The 23,078-nt window shown below is 42.3% G+C and overlaps 1 protein-coding gene and 1 long non-coding RNA gene across 2 annotated transcripts in view; one reads left to right on the top strand and one right to left on the bottom strand.

Moving 5' to 3' along the window:
- Nucleotides 1-23,078, top strand: part of NCALD (neurocalcin delta) — a 272,455-nt gene that overhangs the window by 147,696 nt on the left and 101,681 nt on the right. The window lies entirely within an intron of this gene.
- On the bottom strand, nucleotides 11,820-13,910 carry LOC109277989 (uncharacterized). The gene is made up of 3 exons (XR_002085440.2): nucleotides 13,676-13,910; nucleotides 12,609-12,739; nucleotides 11,820-11,927 (listed from the first exon to the last, which is right to left on the bottom strand). It is a non-coding gene; the product is annotated as an uncharacterized LOC109277989 (long non-coding RNA).

Below are 23,078 nucleotides of genomic sequence, written 5' to 3'. Positions count from 1 at the left end.
AGAGGTCTAGAGGTAGGCAGTCCAGAGCTGGCACAATAGCCCATAATGTCATCAGGGACCCAGGCACCTTTGTCCATTCAAGCGTTTTTAGCATTTGCTTGTCACCTGTGGTCCCCATGTGGCCGAACCCCTCCAGGCATCATGTTCACATTCCAGGAAAGAAGGAGGAAAGTGGGAAATTTCTGGTGGACAGACTGGTTGGTATAAGATACCAACAGAGAAACATTCAGCCTATCCCCTTTCAAAGGCTTTCCTACAAGGGCCACCTACTGACTTCCACCTACATTTCATTGGTAAAACTGTCACATGGACATTTGTAGCTGAAAGGTCTCTGAAAAATACAGTGTTCTTGAAGCTAGGTATGTTATTGCTCTCAATAAAATTGGCATTCTTCCAGGAGGTGAAAGAGATCATGGACATTTGGTAGGCAGCCTGAAGTCTTTACCAAGCGAAGGATACAAAACTCCTGCTTTTGGATAGGATGGAAAGCCCCCCGTAAATGGACTCTGTTGAGTACCCAAAAAAGTAGTTTTCTAAGTGTGGTCCCTAGACCCAGACACAGGCTCTTCGCCTCCTGAAATCATTAGAGAAGCACTGTTCTAATGGCTCAAGTCCAGCAAGATAACCACCCAGGCCCTTCCTTCCCAGAAATTCTGGACCTGTCACTTGAGTCATCGTTCTGTCGTTCATTTAACAAACACCTGGTTGGGGCCCACAGTGTAGCAGGTACCATGCTGGGTGCTGGGGCCACCATGGGCAACAAGGATATCATTTGTCATCAAATGGGAAAGTATGCGTGGAAGTACTTTATAAGCCTACTTATATTTAAGAATCAGGTAGTATTTTCTTTCCTCCATCGTGTGGAGTAAACAGTGCACAGGGAACAAGGACCCTGCACAATATTGCCAGAATTAGAACTCACTCCTCCCAGCATCGACGCCATTAGCTGAGTTTGCTATTCTCTTTTCTCTTTTGATGGTGGGTCTCCTGTGAAAGAACGTTGCTCTTAAACTTAACAAGAAACAAAAGAATTTAGCGTTGCACTTCGGACCAGTAACACGTGATATTGGTAATTCAGCTCATTCTCAACCTCCCTCCTGGGTGTCTGAACATGAAGCCAGTATCAGTATCTGTCATCAGGACCTAAGGGACTGGGGCGCCTGTGTGGTTCAGTCAGTTGAGTGTCTGACTTAGGCTCAGGTCATGATCTCGCGGTTCGTGAGTTTGAGCCGTGCGTCAGACTCTGGGCTGACAGCTCAGAGCCTGGAGCCTGCTTCGGATTCTGTGTCTTCCTCTTTCTTTGCCCCTCCCCTGCTCATGCTCTGTCTCTCTCAAAATAAATAAATAAATAGTAAAAAAAAAAAAAATTAAAAAAAAAACCTAAGGGACGAGGTAATAGAGCTCCAGGTGATGCAAATTGCTATTAACCAGGCCTCTGGGAGAACACCGGAGACCATGCGCTTTCCATCACATGCTTGCCTCTCTTAGCCTGGGATTTAGGAAGCAGCAGGAAAAGGTCAGGATGCTTAGGAACAGAGACCATCTGTCAGAGAGGGTTGGAAGGATGGGAGAGAACAGTGCCAGGCCTCACAACTTTAAAAAGACATGCAACAACCATGGCACATGTTAACAGCTGTTAAATCCTAAGAGTGTGTACGTGGGTGTTTTGTATTTTTCTCTGTACTCTACGTTTTAATATTTCATAACATGTAAGAAATTTAAACAAAACCCTTAGAACAGAATATTGTCTTGAGATGATCAATGTAACACAGAAAAGAAATTATGGTGAATAAAATATCCATGGCCCTAAAATTATGGGCAGAGATAGTTGAGTGTGTGTGTGTGCGTGTGTGTGTGTGTGTTCAGAAGCTTTAGCATGCCTCCACACCTCTGTAGAATGTTTAAGACACAGATTGCTGACTCTACCTAGTCCTGACTCAGTAGGTCTGGAGTGAGGCCTAAGAATTTGCATTCCTAATAAGTTTTCACAACGAAGAAATCCTAATGATTCCTTGTGGAGTAGATGCCATGTGCTCTTTTTGCATTGATCTGGATTGGTTGAGTTCATTCATTCAACCGATGTTTAGTAAGTATCTACTATGTGCTGAGGACTATGTTCCATGTGGTAGACATGCAGTTTATTATTATCCACTTTCAACTCCTTATCAAGAAGTAATTGTTAAAATTACATTTTACATGTTTAGGCCAAAAGATGGGAAATTATTTAGATGCTGAGGTAAGCTGTTGTATGTTATAATAGCCAATCAACAGGCGAGGGGAACACCCTGGAAAGAGTGGTATATGAAGACTTTGCTTTTTTGTATATAGTAATTAATAATGATTGTAGATAAGTTTCCCTTTCTTGTCTTCCCTTCAGCCCCCTCCTATTCTTTTCTCTCCTCTCTCCTTCTTTCCCCTGGATAAATATGGTTGATTGACTAATCTAATAGCTATCTCAATCACCTGCTTCCTTGCTGCCTGTGACCAAAGTTTCTGGAAAGCCAGATATTTGCTCTGCCAGATTCCATGGCAGCCAGGGCTGGCCACATGACCCAGTTACGGCCAATGAGACATAAGTGGGAATATACTGGGGGCCTCCTGGGACAGATTTTGTTTCTATATAAAAGGAACAGGAGTAGGAGGAAGATCATTGGTACAGCCTTCTTCCCTGTCTTCCTGCCTTGAAGGCAGACATGACGTCTGGGGTTGTAATAGCCATTTTGTGACCAGGAGGCAACAAGCATTAGGATGCCAAATCCAAAGGTAGTAGATTGCAAATAGTGAAAGAGCCTGTTTTTTTGTGACTTTTTTTTTTTTACCAGCTGACCCAGTATTAGCAAACTATGTATGTTTAGACTTTGTAATATTAGTGAGAAAAGCACAGTCTTATTTGAATACTGGTAATTTCTATCACCTACAGAGGAAATAATTCCCAGTAGATACATCCACTTCTCTCTTTTTGTCTTCTTGTCATCTGCTTCCCTTTCTTCTTTGTCTCTTGCCTTGTCATGGGCTCAATTGCATCCCTCCCCCCAAATTCGTATGTTGAAGCTCTAACCTCTAGTCAGAGTGTGACTAGATATGGAGATAAAGTCTTTAAAGAGGTAATGAAATTCAAATGAAGTCATTAGTCTTAATCCAGTATGGGTGTCCTTAAAAAAAAAAAAAAGAGGATATTTGGACACAGATGTAAAGAGGAAAGACACTGTGAAGACAGAGGAAGAAGATGGACATCTACAAGCCAAGGAAAGAGGCCTCAGAAGAAACCACCTTGCTGACACCTTTATCTTGGACTTCTAGCCTCCAAAACTGTGAGACAATAAATTTCTGTTGTTTAAGACACTTAGGCTATGCTGCTTTGTTATGGCAGCCCTAGCAAACTAATACACACCTTCCTCCCCTTTTTTCACTCCATTATTTCTATTATTTATTTTTCTTTATTTGTCATATACCCCAAGAGGTGTATGTGGATACGTGTGTGTGTGTGTGTGTGTGTGTGTGTGTGTGTGTGGTATACCCAAGGGACACCCAAGAGTGAGGAACCCTTGCACCGGGGCCCCTCTGCAGATTTCTCTTCATGTCTCCTTGGCCGGAGTTGTGTCACATGTCCCTGTATAAACCAAGGGCTGAGAACGGGAATGGGACCACCATAATTGATCTGGGCCAATAAAGATTTACCTTCTTTGGCTGGGAAGAGAGGCCACCTCCCTTACAGCTTGTAGATGCTCACAGAGTGATGGGGATAAGATCGTAAACAGGGTCCCGGAAGAAGAGTGGTTGTCATCCAGGGTGATTTCACCTTCCTACCCCTAACTCAAGGGGCATTTGGGAATGTCTGGAGATATTTTTGGTTGTTAAGTCTAGGAGCCAGAGGGGAGAGTTGCTATTGGTATTTGGTGGGTAGAGGCCAGGAATGCTGCTAAACATCATACAAAGCAGTCCCCTCAACAAAGAATTATCTAGCCAAAATGCCAACAGTGCCGAGATTGAGGAACCCTATGTTAGAAGAAGGGAAGAGGGGTGGGGGGTGGGGGGCAAGAAGCAGTGTCTGTAGTGGATGGAACTACGTGTGCAGCACCTCCTTGTGAGTCTAGCTGGGTGCCCACTGCAGCGCCCCTGAGGGTTGGAAGCTGATCTGATTAGACTGGCCAGCTGGCCCCGTGTCTACACCTGTGTGTCAGAGGCCCGAGTGAACCAGAAAGATTTGTACAGACTAAAATTAGAAAAGAGAAAAAAACAAATGATGCTTTGGAAATGAATTTGAATACGCCCTTTTAGAACCTCTGAGACTGCAGTCGACACATAAACAGAACTAAGAATATAAAAATATGGTAGTCTGTCACTCTTGTCACTGAATTTCACCACTCCGGTTATAATAATGCCTTAGTCACTGTGTTGAATTCATGGGTTTTGATATTTAAAGGACAGTAATGAGGAGTGCCTGGGTGACTCAGTTGGTTAAGAGTCTGACTCCTGTTTTTGGCTCAGGTCATGAACTCTTGGTTCATGAGATTGAGCCCCACATCAGGGCTCTGTGCTGACAGCATGGAGCTTGCTTGGGATTCTCTCTCTCCCTCTCTGCCTGCTCCTCCCCCACTCATGCTCCCCCCACCCAATAAATAAACTTTAAAAAATCTGTAAAAAAATAAAATAAAAGACATTAATGACCTTGTTTTAGCATATTGTTAGTATATATTTAAATTACTTTTATAATTTTGCAGAGTAGCTCTTTAGGCATCGTAATCAATGATGAGGTTTTTATATCCACCCATGTGACATTTTACCATACGTAATAAATGGTATAATAAAATATATTTGTGGTTTAAATAATACCTCAACAACTTTTAAACTTCTTTGCAAACATTAAATATGATTTATAAATGTGAATGATAGGCACATTTGCTTCTACAAAAGGTAGCTAGATTTAAACAAATCAATATTGTGATCTGCAGTTTCCTTTGCAAATATATAATTTGTCCCGTTTGCTTTATGGCTGCTGTTTATACGATCACATTTTTTTCCTCAAATAAAAATGAAAGAAGTGATATAGAAGATGTAGCCAAATTGGCTTACAGTTTCATGGAGTCTGATTTTGTTAAAAGTGATCATGTACTTACTTTTATGTATGTTATAATGTATTAGCTTTGCATATAGCAAAAAGTCCATAGTTAGCTTAAATTGCAAGGCGTTTCCTGTTTTATAGGCTGCACTTTACAGGGTCTACTCAGTGTCGCTTTTGCTTAAACAGTCACAAACAGCTTGCCTCCAACTTCATTTTTTAAAGAATCACCACAAATGTATTCATTGGTACGTGCTCCTGTGCATTCACGTACATTTTTTTTTTTTTTTGCAGTTACTTCTTTTCTTTTAGCCAGTGTCTAGAAGCCAGAACCAGGATTTCATTCAGTCTCCAGTTTATTATAGACCTATGGTATTCACAGGAATATTCGTTAAGTTTGAAGATGCTCTAAAGCTGTGTTTTTCTATTTAGTTGCCTATAGATGACAGATAATGATGTTTTACACATTTAAGAGCACTTCATTTCCTTATTACATGGGCATATTTCTAATGGCTCTAGGCTCTTTACTATTAATAGCTGTGGAAGATATGCTATACATCTAATTTAACACTGCCTGGGGTGACACAATTGGTTCTCGGTTATTTGACTGCCAACATGTACAGCTTGTGCCACAGGGAGTCTGGAGCTAATTGGCGAGATCCCTGCCCTCCAAGACTGAATCCAAGTCAAGCGTCTCTATTTTCCTCTCAGCAACCTGAGCATTCCTCATTACTCCAACTTACCTTTGGTACAGTGCCATGACTGAAATAAGGAAGGCAAGCCACTCACTTTGACTATATTCTAGATATAGTTGACTTTATGCATACACATCCTTGTGGAATATGGAAGCCCTCAGGGGTGGCTCCTGAATTTCTACATATTTAGGGACCGCAATAGAGAAGAAGGCTGAGGAACTTGTCTTGAATGCATGTTTGCAGAGCGAACGTGTATGATACCAACTGTATTTTTTATGACAGCTATTTGATTGGGGACAGGAGTATCAAGCCCTCTGAGTCACCCTTTAGTAGAGCCACTGGTCATTCTCCTCATGGAAAGCCCCTTTTGTTGCTGCCAGCGAAGGCCAATTATCTTAGTATGGCCTTTTAGATTATAATATCATCATCATTATGTCATTATAATATCATTATGATATCTCTCAAGCCTTACATCCCATCGTCCTGCCCACCCCAACCCTCCATGTAGCTAAACTACAACTGCACAGGGCTTGTGACCATTCCATGAACAGGACACACAACCTTTTCTTTTCCTCTGTTCCTTAGTTTTTGGGAATTCCAAAGTCTAGATTCTCTCCCCTCCCCCACCACCTAGGCCCTCTACCAAAAGTAGAGTTTAAACTCTACTTCTTCTTTTTATTTTTTTTCCAGTTTCATTGGCATAGAATTGATACACTTTACTGTATATGTTTAAGATATGCATCATGGTGGTTTTGACTTACATATATTGTGAAATGATTACCACAGTACATGTAGTTAACATCCATCTTCTCATGTGGATACAATAAAAAGAGGAAGAGGGGCACCTGAGTGTCTCAGTTGGTTAACCATGTGACTTGGGCTTAGGTCACGATCTCATGGTTCATGAGTTCAAGCCCTGCGTCGGGCTCTGTGCTGACAGCTCTGAGCCTGGAGCCTGCTTCGTATTCTGTGTCTCCCTTTCTCTCTGCCCACCCCCCACTCATACTCTGTCTTTCTCTCTCTCTCTCAAAAATAAACATTAAAAAAAAGAAAGAAAAAAATGAAAAAAATTGGTGTGATGAGATCTCTTAAGATTTACTTTCTTAACAACTTTACTGCATGTTATATGTTGTCATCACCAGGCTGTACATCACATTCCTAGTACCCCAGTACTCATTTGTCTTAAAACTGGAAGTCTGCACCTTTTGACCACCTTCCTCAAATTTCCCTTCCTCCTACCCCCTGCCTTTGGAAACCACAAATCTGATCTCTTTTTCTATGAATTTGAAATGAAATTGCTAGATCATATGATAATTCTATTTTTAATTTTTTGAGGATTGTCCATAGTGTCCCATAATGGCTGTGCCAGTCAACAGTCCCACCAACAGTGGGCAAGGGTTCCCTTTTCTGTTCATCCTCGCCAGCATTCCTTGGAGGCCATTTTAATGCTCATGAAGTGATCTCTCATTGTGTAAACCCCACTTCTTCTGAGAAATCATCTTCAACCCTCCCCACACAGACTTAATTATACCCTCCTTCCTGTGTGCTGACAACACTTCCTCCACTCCGCTGGTCACCACAGACCTGGCACAGAATTCTAGTTGTCCAACAAACAGCTTTCCTCAGCACTGGACTGTGAGCTCTTTGAAGGTAGGGACCTTATCTTACTTACTTCGATATCACCAGTGCCCTATATGTTTTCTGGCTTTTGGCTGGTGTTCAGTAGAGGCATGTTGCATTAAGCTCTCACTGTTACTATGGTATTCTATATTTACCAGCATTGATGTAGAAGGAGGTGTTACCCAGTAACCTGGTGAACAGGTAGCTAAAACATAAGCATATACGTGCTGAACCATTTTCTGGATAAAAAAACATTAAGTATATCCCTGCCTCAGTAAAAGGGCCTAGAATGTACTTCACTTCTTGACTTAGGAATCTTGTTGTGAGCATAAATTATTACATTGAGCTCCAATATTATCCATGTTCTATTACCTATAAAAGTGCCCTGAAGTAATGCTCTTTAAGTAAAACATGCATATTGACAAAGTAAAGCAGTGGTCCATCCAATGACCCTCCAATGAAACACCAAATATTACTGTCAGATTTTGATCTCAATGAATGAATGAGGGGTGACTTCACTTACGAAACATCTGCAGTACACTGATCTTACCCTAGATCATTTAGTGTGAACTTCTCCAGAATTCTTCCTGTTTCTTGAAAGTGTTAATTTTGGGGGGAAAGTTTTAAATACTAATGACCACAGAAAGCTATATGAACTTGAAGTACATTACCTTTTTTTAAACTCTATTAGAGAATCAGATTGTTGTCACAACAAAAATGGCTACATACCATACCAACAATGGCTCACCAATTGACTTTGTATGCCTTTTATCCATCCAGTCATTCAACAATTACCACATGCTAGACATTGTGCTAGGACCTGGGCACCTAAGACTGAACAAGATAGATATGATTCCTGCCTCAAGGTCCTCATGTGGAGAGAGAAGGGACAGAGTAGCACAAAGAATTGCAGCAGGGGATATGTTTCTGTTTTGAGACATTTACCAGCCCATAAAACATTAGCCACCTCTGCCAGCTCACTTGACATTCCAATGAAGTCTCCATCACTGGGTTGAGAGACTATCATAACCCAGACAAGGGCCAGTTGCATGCTATGGTGGCAGGGATCAGGGTTTTGATGAAGATCCATAGTGATCTCTCTGGACTTGGTTATTTTGGGTATTTTTGCGGGTAGGTGGGAATGCTGGCTAAGGGAAAAGATTTATATTTGTAATCTCAGTGGTTTGTCTGTGGAGGAGAATGGTGATGCCTATCAGTAATGAGAGGGGGTGAACACCAGTGGGAGCCCCAGTGGCAGTGATTGTGTCCAGATTTAAAAAAAAAAAGTAGGAAGTAACGTTTGCTGTTGAAAATTGGAGCCAAAGTTCCTACTTGGGGAGTTCCTAGGCACATTTTGTTTATATAACAACATATGATGGACTTGCATAGATATCCAAGTGTTAGCAGGTAATAGAATTAAGTGGTCTGATTTACACATATTGGTCTTTGTCACGTGTGTCTTACACTAATGTTTACTTATTTATTGGGTATCTATTGTACACAAAGAACCATGCTAGATACTGAGAAGGTTCTGTTTTATTCTCAGCGGGTTTATAGCTCAGGAATGGCATCAACCAAAGACAGGGCATGCAGGTTCAAGATCACAGGAAGAATAGCAACCGTGAGAAAGCATATCTTGATTACTAATGGGAAAATAAGATTATTGTTGCTCTGGAGTGTTGTAAAAGTACATCTCAGTGAAGCAATCGGCAATGGAGAGTTCCCCCACATCTTGGTACAAGAAGGATCCCTTAACTCTATCAAAGCAGCAGGGTTGACAAAGCAGGTGCTGGGCTTGAGAACAACTGTCAGAGGTCACACTAAAAATCAAATTTATTAGAGATTTTTGAGATTAGGGTTATCTACATTTGATATATAAAAATTTGATTTAACTAATAATTATTTTGAATCTACCAAGATTCTTCTCTTCGGGCCATGAAGAATTTCATTGTATATTCTTCAACACGACTGAGACTAACTTTAAGACTTAAATACTTCCTGATAGACACATACAGAGAATTAAGAGATTGGGCCAACCTAGTTTTGCTTTCTTAATGGTAATTTAAAATTTAGAGCTGAAAAAGTGTCTTACTGTGGGATGAATGGAGGCTTTTACTGAGATTGTTCTACTCATGAGGACTAATCATGAAATGTTAGAATTGGAAATGAGCGGTGATGTCTACCGGGGGTTTTCAGATGTTGTTTAGCCGAAGAATCCTTTATTTAAACAAAATTTTACACTGAAGTGTGGTATGTCAGAGAGACAAAAGTGGAGTTGGATATGAGGACTAAGGTCCATTGATTTGCTCCATTTGAGTCTACAAGGGGTTCCCCAGGACACAGTTTGGAAACTACTGCTCCAGGCCTGTTTCTACATTTGCCCAGGCAATGGGCAAATTGTGAAGGCACCAATGCCCAGGAAAATAACTAAATCTCCCTGTGAGTACTGCTCAGAAGCAGAAATAGGTGTAGGTTCAGATACTTTGACCTATTTCATTGAACTTTCCTCCGAAAACTGAACACAATTTGCATATCTTTTCATTTGTGTTTCTAAATGCCTATGTTCTCTGAAACTGGGTCACTGTCTGATTAGTGATAGTAACGGTGGAAAAGAATGACTGCTGTGTCCTGGGCCAAGAGAGAAATAGGTTAAATCCAGTGTGTCTTTCTTAATCCCCTTATTGTACTTGACTGTATTCATCTTTGCTCTTCAAATAGAAAGAGAGAAGCTTCCATGAGCCATAGCCCGGCCTCCTCCTTTCAATATGAAATGTAGTTCTACATCGGATAAATAATGTTTATATCATATCCATGGATTTATTATTTTCAGGAGGAACTCCATGTCTTTGTGTGAGACTTTCTATGTGATTCTGGCATCCAGTAGGTAGTGCAGGTTGGCTCTCACCATGCTTTTTATGAACACCAGGGGTCCTTTGTAGACCCCCAGGTGATGCCAGCCTTTGGGTAGCGAGGCCTAATGTGATTCTGCCTTACCACTGTTCAATATCGTTCTATAATTTGTCATCTTTGGTCACCAGGTATGTTCAGTTGAGGAGACTCTGGGTGACAGACAGGTAGCTGTTCACCAACTCTTCAGGCTCCTCCTTGTGTAGCATAGATTTGTTTCTGGGAAGATGTCACGGCTAGCGAGAAATGAGGTGATTTGTCCAAGATCTCACAGCGCATGAGAAGCAGAGGCAAGCTCAGGACTCAGGCCTCCAGATGCTTTGACCAGCACCTTCACTGCATTCACCCACCTCTAACCCTCTCCGATCAACAACAGGTGGAAGTGATAAAACCAGCCATATTGAAAAGGAGCACTGTCTCAAAACCCTTGGTACAGTTTAACTTGGCCAGAACCTGGGCTGATATCAACCTAGTCCTTTAGGAAGGATGGGTAGATAAAGTGTCTTCAATTAATTTTCCCCATCACGTTTCTTCTATGGGTTCATTGTGTTATATCATTGGAGTTACTATTCGGGGGTAAGGCATTGCCCCACTGTTCAAAGACCTTGTTCAAATGCAAGCTATTCCTAGAAGGGATAATGCTGTATACATGCTACCCATCAGTTTAGATCCCTCTGTTGCATTAGTCAGCAGCCCAGAAGGATGGGGAAGGCTTTCAAATGGGTTTTTGAGCAGATCAGTACCTAAAGCAGGGCCAGCATGGAGTTCCAGTTGGGATAAGGAGAGGACTGAGGAACCAGGAAACTGGGAAACTGAAGGCCCGGCAGGTGGCCTAACCACACCTGGTGTGTGCACTGAGCACGGAAAAAGCCTAGTTGCTGGTGGAAAAGATGTTTCCAGCAGAAGTTGAAGCCTGGCTCTCATGAGCTCAGGCTTTGGGCATGTTAAGCCTGCAGGCTTTTCCTGGGCATCTGGGTGACACTCGTCCTCTCAGGGAGGCACTGGCATGTCCTCACACATCAGACAGGTGGACTCTAGAGAAAGCTGTGAAGTACATGTGGTGATTAATGCCTCTTGCATACACTTATACACCCTCCTCCCTCTGTTCCATGCTCCCTGTATTTCCTCCAGCCAGTTCTGAACATATGGACCCTGGCACCATTCCAGGATTTACAAATCTTCCCCCCTCCCCAGAAGACACCAATAACGTCCCTTTCTACCTCTTCCTTGCCAGTTATGGAGGGAAGAGTGGACTTACCTTCCCTGGGGTTATTACAAAACAATGGTCATCTGTCCCAGGTGGTTAACTTCCTGTAAATTCTTACAAGTCACAGAAGCCAGTCTCTCATCCAGAATGAGAAAGCTGAATGCCAGCTTTACCACTCCCAGATTCATTCAGATCAGTTGCTTTTCTCTTCTGCTAACTATTCCTTTCAGCCCAAACTTAAGGTAAGAGAAGGGGGACGGTTTTCCTCACTCTTTGAGAATTATGAATTTTATTTTAAATTGGGATACTCACCACCTTCAAATACCTCTCTGCCTGTCTGTCTGTCTCTCTCTCTCTCCTTTCCAGTTTGGATAACAGTTCAGCCTCACGATGTCTGAGTTGGGGGCCAATTGTTGAATTTTCCTGAGGCAACAGCATTCTAAAAAAAAAAAACAAAACAATTTCATTTTTAGTCATGGGGAAAAAAAGGTAAATAAATATGTAGACATTGGAGATCCTATGTGCTTGGTTAAACTAACCTATTAACAGTCCTGGCCAAAGCAGATTAGACAGTCTGCTGAACTGGGTTAAGGATAAGAGACTTCACTCTTTAGATATTTGGCTTTTCTGTATTATGTTGCAGCATTTGTTGCTTAGCCTTTTTGCACCATTTTGAATAGGAAAAAACTGCTGCACGAGAAGTTTCTTTAGAAGTCATCTAACTGCTTGCTACTCAAAGTGTGTCCATGCAACGGCCAGCAGCATTAGCATCCCCTGAGACCTTGCTAGAAATGCAGAATTTTAGGCCCCACCCCAAACCTACTGAATTCGAATCTGCAATTCAACAAGATCCCCAGGGGATTTGTGTCTTGCATTAAAATCTGAGCTGCACTTGGCTAGTCTGACTCCTTCATCTGACATATGGGGAAACTGAGGCCCCGGGCAGATTCTCAGAGTGCAAGGGGAAGCTGTAACAAGGAAGAATCTTAAGAGCAAGCTACCATGACCTTGTAGTCTCTCCTGATGCAGGCTGTGGAGTGGGGGGGTGCGGTGGTGGTGGCCGAAAACCGATGGTTTGCCAAGCTGGGCACTTTTCTAAAAATAACAGTGAAAGACTTACCTCTGCAGGACAGATATGGCTGACCTGGTCATTTCAGATCTGGCAGGTAAATGATGAGTCCCCATCTATTCAGACCCCTGGCCGTGACCAGGTTCTCAGGGGTGACAAGAACACAGTTGTCTACAAGGAATCTGGAGGTCAGAATGCACAATATTTATGTTGGAGTTTTCACTGTTTATATAAGGAAAAATCCTCATTAATCTCAAACATGTCTGTTGTTGAGTAGGCCCCTGGAGTCAGGTGTTCCTTTAAAACAACAAACATAACCTATTTCTCATATTTCAGGTTTGATGCAATTGCTACCTGAGGCAGCCTAGTTCTTTGGGGGCTATGTTAGATTTTATTTTCACTGTAAATAGAACCATAAATTCAATAGACTTGGTCACCCATGTATTGATTCTAACATTTTACTGTCATTATAAAAAGGAAATTGTTTCTGATTGTCAAACTTCCTATGTGCTGGGAAACAATAAAAACAATTATTGTGGCGGGGTGCCTGAGTGGCTCAGTCGGGTAGGCGTCTGACCCTTGATTTTGGCTCAGGTCACAATCTCACAGTTCATAGGATTGAGCCCCACGTCCACCTTTGCACTGACAGTGTGGAGCCTGCTTGGGATTCTCTCTGTCTCTCTCTCTCTCTCTCTCTCTCTCTCCCTCTCCCTCTCTCCCTCTCTCCCTCCCTCTCTCCCTCCCTCTCTCCCTCTCTCCCCCTGTCCCTCTGTGCCTCCCCTGCTTGCGTGGGTGGGTTCTCTCTCTTTATCTCTCTCTCTCCTTTTCGCTCAAAAAAAATTGTAGAAATCAAGATAAAGAGAATAAAATGCGATGTACTTTTGAGGGCAGAGAAAGAAGATGCTTTGTCACATGTATGGGTCCGAACTCCCTGCCTTAGGCACAAGGGTCAGGCTATTAGAGACCCCATAGGAGGCCCCTGGGTTTATGGGCCTGAAGAGTGAGAAGGAGGGAGAAGGGGAGAGGAGTGTTTCTTTCCACTGGAGGGGGTAGAGAAAGGAGGATTTGCATTTCTTTGTTATTGAGGGTGGAGTGCATGTAAATGAGATATAACCTACCTTCAAATGCAGACCAGATGGAGAAGTCTGACATATAGGAACCACTCCATATATGTTCTTTCCTCTTTGGTCTGGAGAGTTGTGCTGAGGAGATAGCCCTGGCAAAACCTAGAGGCAGATCTGGTTTGTTCAAGAGGACTCTTTGTTCAACAGGACTTTATCTGTACTGGCAAACATAAAGGAGAATGTTTCCATTGTTGCTAATAAAAGAGACACTCTAAGAATCAGGGCTGCTTTGTGAGAATCTTTATGCCTCTGGAGTCATGAGAAATTTGGACTTCTTGACAAGGACTAGGGCTTCTGTGGGTTCAGGCTGAAATGATGGGAGTGGAGCCCACTGTGAACCATGACTGGTCATCTAATTCTGCAATATTCTAGATGAGGTCAGAAGGAGTACATGGCAGTTCCCACTGAGCGGGCTGTGCTGAGGGCTCAGTGGGGCTTGACTCCTGGGGCAGAAGAGAAGATGTCTGGGGGGAGGGGGTGTGGTGTCTGTGACCTCAGGAGGTGGTTCTCGGGGTTCACGGAAAAGGCTACAAAGCAGTCATCTACTCAGGGTTTCAGATATCCATTGGTAAGTTTCGTCTATCAGGTTATCGCAATTCTGATTCTCTAGGGAATTGGGGATCGATTTGAGAGTGAGTGCACAAAAAGGCAATGGACTTAGGTTAAGATAATTTAAGAGACACAGGTAGATAGATCTTCCTGAACAGTAATAATCATTTATTTCACTGCTGTGGCTTTTTAGTTTACAGACCATTCTCTTGGCAGGCTTATGAGGAATTTCCCTCTAAGTGGCTAGTACTCTTCCCACTAGATCAGTGGCCTCTAAAATAAGTGGCCCACTATACTCTAGAGAGTACACAAGATAATCTACTGCTTGCAAAAAGAAAATTATTTAGTTTTTTTTTCTAAAAAATGAAAAAGAAGAAGTGAAAAAGCAAAAAAAAAAAAATTAAACTTTACCAACATTTTAAATATGGACTGAGCCTAGCCCATTCTGTCATTTTTTTGTATGTCAGGCATCCCTGCATCACATATTCCCCATGTGGTCTCCCGAGGATTGAGGGGCTGCCCACATCCCCGAGGGGCAGAGAGACCCCCTGGCTTGCTTGTCCACTTTCAGCACATTGCTTTACATTGCCCCTTGTTTAACTTAAAGACTTCATTGTCTTCCTTCCTCTGACAGAGTGAACAAGCAACTTCCAAAATGATTCTTGGAAAGAAATGATCAGTGGGGGTAATGCTAGTGACGCGAGCACGCACCGAGCCCAGGAAACAGCCAAGCGATGTTTCTGTTACTGCTGGTGTATGCTCATTGTCAGCCATCATACAATACCAAAAACAACCACAATCTCTTCCAAGTTAGCAAGTTGCCAAAACATTTTTGCAAAGTGAATTACCTTCACTATTCTCGATGATGAATGTCACCCAAGTATCCATTGTGTCTTGTAATATAAGCTCAAGGACATTAGGAAGTTACTGTGATTAATAATTCACTTAAAAACTAAACATCTAGAACATGAAACAAACCTCTACAGTTTACCAACCCCCCACCAGTGGTGGGTAGAGACGTGTGATTCTCAACAGTACTTTATTGTTTTTTTTATGTTTATTTATTTTTGAAAGAAAGAGACACAGAGCATGAGCAGGGGAGAGGCAGAGAGAGAGGGAGACACAGAGTCCAAAGCAGGCTCCAGGCTCTGAGCTGTCAGCACAGAGCCCAACGTGGGGTTCGAACCCACGAGCCGTGAGATCATGACCTGAGCCAAAGTTGGATGCATAACCGACTGAGCCACCCAGGTGCCCCAGTACTTTTTTTTTTTTTTTTTTAAGATTTTATTCTTTTTAAGGAATCTCTACGCCCAGCATGGGGTTTGAACTTACAATCCCAAGAGCAAGAGTCACATGTTCTACCAACTGAGCCAGCCAGGAGCCCCTCAACAGTACTTAAAATGTTTGCCAAATTTACTGACAAATATTTAAAAGCCTCTTTTGAGGGGCGCCTGGGTGGCTCAGTCAGTTGAGCGTCCGACTTCGGCTCAGGTCATGATCTCGCGGTTTGTGGGTTCGAGCCCTGCGTCGGGCTCTGTGCTGACAGCTGGGAGCCTGGAGCCTGCTTCGGATTCTGTGTCTCCCTCTCTCTCTGCCCCTCCCCCACTCATGCTCTGTCTCTCTCTGTCAAAAATAAAATAAACATTAGAAAAAAATTTTTTAAAAAGCCTCTTTTGAGATTTTTTACTTGTTAGTAAAAGAAAAAAGCCTCATATGACTGGGTAAATACTTGCTCTTCCTGATGCTGTTAAAGATGGTTGAAGTAATACATAAAAAGTATATATAGTGACAAACAAAATACCTTTGTTTTGGTGAGCTAATACTATTGGAATAGAAGAAGAAAATATTGCAGGATGTCTGAAGAAGCAAGGATCAGAACAGATGATGCAGTGTGGGATGTTTGTTGTGTAGTGGTATAAAAACATGTATGCTGTCAATATGTTTCAGCCTAGAGTATTTGCTAGATTCTGTTTTAATAATTCAGAATTTAAAGAACCACTTTACATTGTATGTGTGTGTGGGTACGCCTGTGTGTGCATGTGTGTGTACCACATAGAGGAAAATGCACTGGGAATGATATATCTTCAACAATTAAATCGCTTCTTTAATTAAAAAGTGTTTTATGGAAAACTTGAGGTGAATATGACCACCGAGATAAAGATAGGACCAAATGATTCATTCGCTGAATCATACAGAGGAAAGCCCTTGTAACAAACAGTTAATGCCAGAAATACACAAAATGTTACAGGATGTAACTAACATAGGTTAACTTTATAAAAACCAGACCTGTAAAATATAGTGGAGTCTTTATAACACTGTGGAATAAAATGGATAGTGACCATGAAAATCTTGTGCAATGTGTAAAGGCTCCCTGTAAATCCTTTAAGTTATCTTCTGTCAAAATATTAAAGGAATTGTTGGACTCTAGATGACTTATTCATTTTTCTTTTATTAAAAGATGAGACCCAATAGGCTGACCTTTTATGCAGTGACAATTATGCTATCTAGAAAAATAGCTTGTGGAAAAATTAAAATTAACACTTAAAACTGTCATGAAGAATGAAAGTGGGAAAGAGACATAATAATCATTGTCAAATTAACCCATGAAGAGTGTGACCAGGGGAGTGGAGTATTTGCCTTCCTAAAGCCCATTGCCTCCGGCTAGGTTGTGTGTCCTCATCTTTCACTCCCGTAATACCCTGTGTAGACATCCACCCATTCATCCACCAATCTTTCCATCTATGCATCCTGCCATCCATCCAGCAGCCATTCATCACCCTTCCATCCAACAAATATGTGTTCATCATTTACTCGATGTCAGCATTCTAGATAGTGGGTATACAAAATAGACAGTGAACAAAACCATCGATAATCCCAGCTCTCAGGAAACTTACATCGTACACAGGGAAAATACATCACTTTAAAAAACGAGTAAGACATATAATAAATTGGCCAATGATAAATGTTACGGGAAAAAACAAAGGAGAGAAACATATTAGGTTGTACATTGCAGGGAATACACTGCAATTTTTAATCCGGCAACCAGAGGAAGCATCACTGAGAATGATGCTGGAGTCAGCATCATAAAGAGGTTAAGAGCGTGAGTCCTGCAGGTTCTGGGGAGAGAGCTTACGGCACAGAGGGAACATTAAGGACAAAAGCCCTGAGGAAGGATTGTGCTCTGGGTTTAGTTAAGGAGGAGAGGAAGTAGTTGAGGTCAGACAGGTGAAATGCTGGCGAGTAGGGCTAGCAATAGCAGTCCGACAGAGTCTCGGGGGGCTTGCAAAGATTTTGACTTTTACTCCAAGTGAGATGGGAAATCCCTGGTAGGTTCTGTGCAGGGGATACGACTTGGTTTGACATGGGTTGTCACAGGATTGTTTTGGCTGTGTTACAGAGAATAGACTGAGTGGGGTGTCTTAGTCTGTTCCGACTGCTGTGACCAAGTGCCAGAGACTGACTGGGTGGGTTGTACACAATAGAAGTTGACTTCTTATTTCTGGAGGCTGGAGGTCTGAGATCAGAGTGACAGCGTGGCTGGGATCTGGTGAGGGTCCTTTTCCAGGCTGTAGACTGCTGACTTATCCTGACACTGTGGAGAGCAGAGAGGGGAAGCGAGCACTCTTGGGACTCTTATAAGGGCACTAATGCCTTCAGGAGGGCTCCTCTCTCAGGCCTCGTCTCATCCTGAGCACCTCCCGTGAAGCCCACCTCCTACTACCATCACATTAGGGGGTAGGGATTCAACATACCAGTTTGGGTGGAGGGGGGTTCTATACAAGCATTCAGGCCATAACATGGGGCCAGTGCAGAAGTAGAGGCCTGTTAGGAGACATTGCAGTGATCAAGGTGAGAAAAGGTCCGAGTGGGGGTGGTGGAAGGTGGTGGAGTTAGTTCTCAGTCGCCATGTTATATTGAAATCATCTACTTATTATTACTTTTGTCTCCTCCACCTGCCCATTGCATTCCCGGCACCTATCACAATGCTCACTCAGAAAAATCATAAGGGGCACCTGGGTGGCTCAGTTGGTTGAGTGTCTGACTTCGGCTAAGGTCATGATCTCAGGGTTCATGAGTCTGAGCCCCGCACCAGGCTCTTTGCTGTCAGCACAGAGCTTGCTTCGGATCCTCTGTCCCCCTCTCTCGCTGCCCCTCCCCTTCTTGCGTGTGCACACGCTCTCAAAAACAAATACACATTTTTATAAAAGGGGAAAATCATAAAATCTCCTTTCGGGAAATAAATTGTGCCCATCTGGGGAGTTCTACAGAACTACATCTCAAGTTGTGAATACAAGGTGGTTGAAATAGAAGATGCAATTTGTTTAAGAACTAAAGGAAAAATTTAGTGGTTGACAGTGTGTTATTATGAGGAAGAGGATGATTGGGGGAGTATATTCTTGGTCCCAGAGGCTGATTTTAAAGGAATCCTTCCTTTCCCAGCACAGCTCTGGGTATTTGGGTCAGACATGAAACCGTTTCAATGTGATGTAATACTCAGAGCCACTGTATTGCTCAATTCCAAGACATGCCTTTCCCACCGAATGCAGCATGGATCCTTTGAGTGGCACAATGTGGTGATGATCTATGGGTATCTATGTATCTGTATCTTCTGGAAGTTCTCCCGCCATTGGAGGGCGTCACAGGTCCACATGATCACAGAAACAAGGCAGAAGCTGTAATCGTAAATATTAATCTTAAATACTATTGGTTCCAGGACTTGTTAGGCTGGATAGTTACAGTAAATTGGATAGTAGCTTCTAAGAGTGTCAGGTCCTCACCCCCAGAACCACCAGATGTGGAAAAGGGTGTTTGCAGGTGTGATTAAGTTAAGGACCTTGAGGTGGGATATTATCCTGGGTTATCTGGGTGGGTCCTAACTGCAATCGTGAGTGTCCTTGTAAGTGAAAGGCAGAGGGGGATCTGACACAGAAGAGAAGGCAAGGTGACACAGGGCAGATACTTTAGTGACAGAAGAAGCTGACAGAAGCCAAAGAAGCTGACAGCTACCGAAAGCTGCAAGTGGCAAGGAACAGAATCTCCCCTAGAGCTTTTGGAGAGAGCTTGGCCCTGCCAGCAACTTTATTTTGGCCCAGAAATACATAGTTCAGTCTTGTAGCCTCCAGAACTCTAAAAGAGTGAATTTCTGATGTTTTATGTCATCAAGTTTGTGGCAATATTGTTACAGCAGCCGCAGGAAACTAATACACTAACAGAGTAGCGAACTAAGCTTTAATCTATTTCTTGGATAGCTATTTATACACCAAAAGAACAGTTATGTGGTCTTGAAATTTCTCTGTGAATATTTCAGCAATGACTCTGCACAAGAGTGCTTTTGAAGCCGAGGCAAGATGGTTTATGGGGTACCCCAATATCTGCTCAACTGCTAACCAAAAACCCTTCTAAATTAGGCTGTGAAAGTTTGTTTGCCAATAAGTGCTTTTATAAATAGTAAACAGTAGTTGAAAGGAAAATATACTACTGAGCCATCTTGCATTACTTACTTTATGGTTAAAATTTGATCTATCCAAAGATTCCAAAGCATCTACATGCATATTCATCTCCCTCTCTATCTCTCTTTCTCCCCTTCTGTCTGTCTCTGTCTCTCTTTCCCCCTCTCTCTTTCCCTGAAAGAATTAAGAGCAAGAGTAATTTGCACTATTGGGCACGTAGCAGATGATTTTACACTACACATGATGAAAAATCTAATTAAATATGATTTTCATCTCAGCTTTACTTGACCTTTCTTCATCCAGATATATTGCTGACCCTCCAACCTAGGAATCCTGGGAAGATCCGGGAAGTCTTTTGCAGAGCAAAACACTCGGGATGGTAAAGTGCTCTTAGCTGAAATAAATGCTCATTACTGAAATTCCTGTAGTCTCCTGAAGTGTTGTGGGTTTTTGTTGTTGTCGTTTTTTTGTTTTTTGGGTTTTTTTGCTACCATGCCCCATTTAGGAATGGAACTTATTACCGAAGATAAATAACCTGATTCCCAGGGTTCAGCCTTATTGGGTAGACCATGAAGGCATTTCTCTTTGGGGTCATACCATATCCCCATTTATTTTAGATGCTGGGGTAGCAGCTGGTCCCAGCTATTAATAGAACCCCATGAACCTTGGAAATATTTTATCATTGTAATTCAGTGATTTTCTCTGACTTCCAAAGGCCCTCAACTCTCTCCTCTCCTCTCCTCTCCTCTCCTCTGATCACATTTCATGAGCTTACATTTCTGGAAACAAAAACCATAAGGGAGATAGTCTTTAGTTAATATCTTTTGGCCTTGAGATCTAAATCCTCTAAGTCACGAGTCAGAAATCTATGACCTGTGGCTAAATCCAGCCTGCCTCCTGTTTAACTTTTAAATAAAGTTTTATTTGAACGCAACTATGACCATTATTTATTGTCTAGGGCTGCTTTTTTGCTGTTAACAACAGAGTTAAGTACTTGAACAAAGATAGATAGGCCTGCAAAGCCTAAAATATTTATTATCTGGCTTTTTACAGGTTTGCAGATCCCTGCTCTCAGTCAAGGGAACTCAGATTCTGCTTACTGTTGTTTTGTTTTGTTTTGTTTTAAGGGAGAGAGAGAGAGTGAGTCATTAAGGGGCAGAGAGAGAGGGAGCCAGAAAATCCCAAGCAGGCCCTGTGCTGCCAGCACAGAGCCTGACCCAGGGCTCAAACCCATGAACTATGAGATCATGACCTGAGCCAAAATCCTGAGCCGCTAAAGTGACTGAGCCACCCAGGTGTCCCTGCCTACTTTTTTTTTTTTTTTTTTTAAACAGAGGTATGAAAGCATAGCAAGGACAGAACTGAAATTAATGACTTGGCACATTATCCTGCCATAGGATAACCTTCCACTTAGCTCCAGAGGTTTGAGGGAGTCTGACTTAACTTGGGGGCCCAAGTATGATTGAGATCCAATTCAGAATGACCTTAGCTTCTTCCTTGAGCTGTCGTAGTCATGGTGGAAAAACACATCCTAAGGATCATATTACTCTCTATTTATCCACATTCTATGGTGGCCCAGATCCAACGAGATTACTCAAGAATCTTCCTTCTGTTGGGGCTGCCCCTCTGTGTCTTTATAGATGTTGTCACACTTCCGTAGCCCTCAGGCTGTTCCTTGTACGAATGCAGTGACTGGTGGATCCTCAAGGACAAGCCCTCTAGGCAAGGAGCCCTGGCACACTGTCCTGTGCACACTACAGGTAGAGGAGCACCCTTACTGAGTGCTGACTTAATTGGATGACCCAGCCTTCTGCTCAGAGGTGACAACAGATGCAGGAAGTGATCTGAGGCTTGCCTTTTGGGAAGTGCTGCTGGAAGACAGTGTGGCCTCTAAACCTGGAGGGATCGCTGCAGGGTAGGATGGGACTGTCAAGTTCTGCAGGCTGCATCTATGGGCGTAGTCAGCGGAGACACTTCACAAAGAAGGGAGAGGAGGGGAAATGATGTCAATATAATTGCCTCTTGGAAAAGATTCCCTATCACGTTTCAGAAGGAAAGTTCACTATGAATGACGCTGGCAGTTAAGAACCTAGAGATTTCTCTTTGGTATCATGTGACTTATTATTAGTTTGTATGGAATGATGATGACCTCTGTCCAGTCGGACTACCATAGTGTGGCACACTCAGAAGAGCTTACATTTGCAGGTCAAACAGACCTGGGTTCAAATGTCAGGTTCATCTCATTCTACTTCTACTCGTGTCAAGTTGATTACCTTCAGTTGTGTCACCTGTAAGAGGGGATAAGACTTTCAACTCACAGCATGCATGTCAGGATTAAGTAAAAGAGGTAACATAAAAGATGTCCACACTACTGGGCAAACAGTAGTCGCTCAATTCTTTGCCCTTTTCAGCTGGCCTTATTGATGAAGGAGAGAAGTAAATTTAATGAACCCACTGTCTGAAGAGTGGTTCAGCAAAAAAAAAAAAAAAAAAAAGTAAGGATTTATATAAAACAAGAAGATAAATTTCTAATGAGTTGTTAAGGGAAAACAGGATCTTTGCATATTTGTACCCTAGTGTGGTGGTTTTACTCGTAGTTTGGAAGCTGTTATCACCCTGTGAGAATAGTAATGGGAATGTTTCCTTCATGGACACAGCCATGGGCCCCATCAGGACCATGGTACAAAAGGCCACTGGAAATGGAGAGTGCTCAATAGATAGGAAAGTTGGCACTTATCAGTAATAAATACTGCCAGTAATAATAACATATTCCAGCTTCTATATAGAGGCTGGGAGCAGGCCAAGATCACAGTTAGAATAGAGCATAGGTTCTGTGCTCTACTGACAGAAGGTATTTTTTTCTTCCCTTATTTTTGAGATCAGAACAAAGAAACAATTGACTGAATATAGACGTTTCGTGACAATTAAATGACATTTTGTTCAAGATAATTGTAGGATTTACATTGTTTCTTTTGACAGCTGATCAAAGGGAAATAAAAATTTGCAAGGCAAACTGGCCCCATGTAGATCAATATGGAAGCTGCTACATTTAATTTTCTTCCTAGGATTTTGGAAGGCGGACTGAGGGATCTTTCCAGAATTTTCTTTTTCAGTTGACTCCATTGGCATTGCCCTATATAATTATTTCGACAGTGGGTGGTTGTCCTCTTCTACCACACTCAGAGAATTTTATGGCTTCTCTCTAGGGCTTGCCTGCATTCTGATCTTAACCCCCAGTTAAAGAGCAGCACATTCTGAGTACAGTCTGAATTTTCTAGTATTTTGAGAACCTATCAGACCTGTAAACATCCATTGGTTCCTTCTTTCTAGAAATGTTTTTTTCTCCATGCTGTTGACCATTAGAAGCCTGGAGACTGATGATCTTTACATTTGTATCT

Source organism: Panthera pardus, unplaced genomic scaffold (genome assembly GCF_024362965.1).
Source record: "Panthera pardus isolate Hobbes unplaced genomic scaffold, ASM2436296v1 HiC_scaffold_7, whole genome shotgun sequence".
Lineage (NCBI taxonomy): Eukaryota > Metazoa > Chordata > Mammalia > Carnivora > Felidae > Panthera > Panthera pardus.
Note: the sequence above shows the minus strand (reverse complement) of the source record. Positions and strands in the feature narration are given on the sequence as shown.